Source organism: Cheilinus undulatus, linkage group 24, assembly GCF_018320785.1.
Source record: "Cheilinus undulatus linkage group 24, ASM1832078v1, whole genome shotgun sequence".
Classification (NCBI taxonomy): Eukaryota; Metazoa; Chordata; class Actinopteri; order Labriformes; family Labridae; genus Cheilinus; species Cheilinus undulatus.
The window spans coordinates 7,608,346-7,612,408 of NC_054888.1; positions in this window are offsets into that span (position 1 = coordinate 7,608,346).

Here is a 4,063-nt window from a genome sequence, read left to right on the forward strand (position 1 = left end):
TTGATTATTTAAAATATTCTTGTTAAGCTATAAAAATCTGAAGAAGTAAAGAGTAAGACAAATTTGATAAAAAGTCAAGAATGGGGGGGGGGGGGGCAATTTGTGTTTTATTTTATATTTTCAATTTTGCATCTCAAGATTATGACTCAAACTATGATTTTGATTTTTCATTTCATGGTTTGACCTTTTCAACTCACAATTTGGATTTTATATGTCACATTTTTGTCTTTAGATTCCCAATTTTAAATTATAAGTCATATTTTGAACTTTTTAACTCCTTACTTTGGCTTTTTAAATGGATGATTTCAATTTTTTCCTCATATTTTGACATTTTAAATTAATAGCTTTTGACTTTTTAGCATATTTTGACCTTTTTACACTCCCAATTTTGAATTTAAATATTTTTTTTTTACTTTTTCAGTCATCACTTTGAATTCTAGCTCATATTTTGACATTTTAAACTCCTAATTTTGGCTTTTTAATATCACATTTTGAACTATTAGATTCACAATTTTAAATTTTAAAACAAAATTGACTTTTAACTCATGATTTCAAATTTGATCTCTTATATTTTGACCTTTCAAACTTATGATTTCAACTTTCTCCTCTTATATTTGCTCTCTAAGATCTCTCATAGTCGAACCAGAAAAGCCACTTTTAACAGCTTTTCTCCCTCATCATGTGAAGTTCATCCATAAAACAAAAAAGATAGAATACTGCTTTATAAACACACGTTATTGAGCAAACATTTTTACTGAACAAAACAGTGATTTCATAACAAAACAGAAGCAGCAGAGATGGGCAAGGTTTTGCAAAGTATCTCTTTGCAACCAAGAAATGTCTAGTGGGACCACAATGTTACAGTGATCAGGGGATGGGGTGTGTTAATGTGAAAGCAGAGCGGCAGGAGAGAAGGGGGCGATTATGCTCGAGCAAAGCAGAAAACAACTGTGCCAACCAATGCTTAAATCCTATTCCAAGTCTCCCTTTGGTGATTTGTCCTCCACCAGCTTTTGTCATCATCTCTGCAGTCAGTCAACAGCGTTACTTCAAACTGATGTGCTTAAAGTGACCAATGAGTTTCCTGGAAAAAGCAGGCACTTTCTTCCATTGTGCTTTGTCATACTAGGTTTAACTATAACCACTGGGAAGTCCAACTATTACAACATTTCTTCCTTAGCATTCGATCAGATTCAGACTGGGCACAAGTGTCTGGCAAGAAAAAAAGCTACTAGTGATCAGCGCGGGATCTCCGGTCATAAATACCTGGAAATAGAGAAACACCCCGGAGTGGGCCGGGTTATGTAACAGCAGGGGATTTGTTAAAACTGCTTGTGAATTATGAGAGGAAAACCCAGAGTTCTCATATTTGACATTAAAGAGGATGTTAAAGTGTGTGAACATCATGTTTAAAGCTCAGCTCTGAGTATGAAGAATGTGTTTTGTTGCAGTGTTGTGAGGGCAGCAGCTTATTGCCGGTTTGTGAGCTCAGCATCAAAATGTTCAGTGTTTACGACGGTGGCTTCCTGTGGATTCTGTCTGTGTTATTCTGTGAGCTTTGCTTCTTTGTATGTGCACCACTTTTCCTCTGTATGTTTTGTTGCAAATGTGAAATTCCAATGTTAATGCTTGTATGTCAAAGTGCCTACATTTGAGCATGTGCGAGTGACAGACGGCACTGAAATGCTACCTACCTAAATGTCTGTTATTAAAGTACTGTAAGTGAAACTGAATGCACTGAGCAAACGGTGTTAGTGAGTGTTTTATTGTCTGTGTGAATAAACATCTCATCCTGCAAACATTCAGTCCAACCGGCTTTGTAACCTTATTCTTCAGCGCACACTCAGTTTATGGATGGCTTCCAGATGTGGAGAACAGAGGCACATTTTTCAATAAGACGGCTGTTTCACTGGAGGTCTGAGCAAATTTTTTCTCTATAGACTCTATAAGAGGCGGCCTTTTATGGGTTTTGTTTTTGATTGTTTCAACACAGCATGTTTGTGTGGTTTATGCTAAGCAGGTCACAGTTTTGAGGGTGAGAATCACCAACATCCGCCTAAAAATCGAGTTTTTAATCTCACTGTTTGTTTTCAGTCTTAGTTTAGTGAAATTTCCCAATAGGGCCCTGATAGGAATCACACCCACGGGGTTACAGATTTACAGAAAATTCATGAAGAAACTGCAAATATGTGGCATGAACAGACATAATAGCAGTGCAGTGTTTTCAAAAGGCATCTGCATGATCGCTTACTGAGAAATCTGATGTGGAAGACACTTGTACTCCCATTTTATCATCTAAACAGCTGGCTGTCTCCTAGACACTAAGGCAGGGGTGTCAAAGTCAATCACAGCAAGGGCCAGATTCTGACTTTGGGTCTAATCTGAGGGCCTAACAGGGTCGATATTTAACCATAAAATGGCAACCTCGTTTCCACCAGAAATGAAAAATTGTGGGGGGGGGGGGCACTGATTATAAATGATTTTGATATTTAAAAAGTCAACATGATAAGTGTAAAGGCTCAAAATCTGAGATGAAAAAGTAAAAATTACTGGTTCAAATGGTAAAAACATTACACTTTACACTTAAGTAACATGTATTTAAAAAGCAAATACATGAGATAGAAAGATGATGTTATAATTTTTGATGGTGAAAATATGAGATAAAAGTCAAAATCATGAGTTTAAAAGGTCAAATAAGGGATAAAATTTAAAATTGTGAGTTTTAAAGGTCAAAAAATAATATAAAATTGCAAATCACAAGTTTTCAAGGTCGAAACAATAAGATACAATTCCAAACCATTAGTTTTAAAGGTCAAAGTTAGATATAAATGTCAAAGTTAGGAGTTCAAAATGTCAAAATGTAAGAAAAAAGTAAAAATCATGAGTTTAAAAGGTCAAAATATGGAGATAAAATTCAAAATCATAAGTTTTGAAAGTCAAAAAAATTGCTCAAAATTTAAAATTGTTGGTCTGAAAGGTCAAAATACAAGAAAAAAAATAAAAAATTATTAGATGAAATAGTCAAAATGTGAGATAAAATAAAAAAATATTAGTTTAAAAGATCAAATTTTTACTCAAAATTTAAAACTGTGATTCTAAAAAGTCAAAATATAAGGTATAAAGGTAAAACCATAACTTTGAGTGATAGTTGTGAGATACAACATTAAAAATATGAAATTAAACACATGTCTTTTCCTGACTTTTAATCAAATCATTTTGGCTCTTTACCATATACAATTTTTATGACTCATCGGGGATATTGTAAATCATCAAGGTTAGGTTTACATTTTTGTACTGGAGTAAATCTGCAGACCTTATACTGGTGGGCCAGTTATAATAAAAATATGATATGGTGGGCCGGGTATAACTGTACCACAGGCCGGATTTGGCCCCCAGGCCTTGAGTTTGACACCCCTGCACTAAGGTGAAAAATAAACTAGTACAATAAAAATCAGCTTCATTGGCCAAGTATGCTCTGACAACAAGGACTTGACCCTAGTTAGTATAATTGGCGGTGTGTCCATCTGTGTCAATTTACGCGCCACACCTTAATCCAATTGTCCCTGATACCTCTCAAAAGACTTCTTGGGTCAACCCATATGAAACTGGGACCATAAAAAATCCAAAATATGAACAGATTTCCTATAAAATACTGAAATGTCATTGTTTGGGGACTTTCCCTGTGTTATGAAGTGACTGTGGAATGTTACTGCATCTTACTGCCTACAGAGGGCGCCACAGTGATGCACAAATTGTGGGCGAACTGAGAAAGCTGGCGCAGGACTGTGACTTGGGTGATTTGTTGACGATGACATGAGGGATCGGGTGATCACGTTAGCCAGCGCAAGATTTACGAGTTGGTTACACTAATTACCTACCAAACTAATTACCTATCTTTTTTTATAAACACAGGCTCAAAATCCAATTCTATATTGTACTTTTAAACTGTAACCACAAGAGGCCACTGTAGCTTCAGTTAATGGCTGCGGACTTCCTGTCTGAGCTTCCCCTGAAGTAAATATGAAAAGCTTAGCAGTAGTTTAATGGTCAGCTTGTAGTAGGA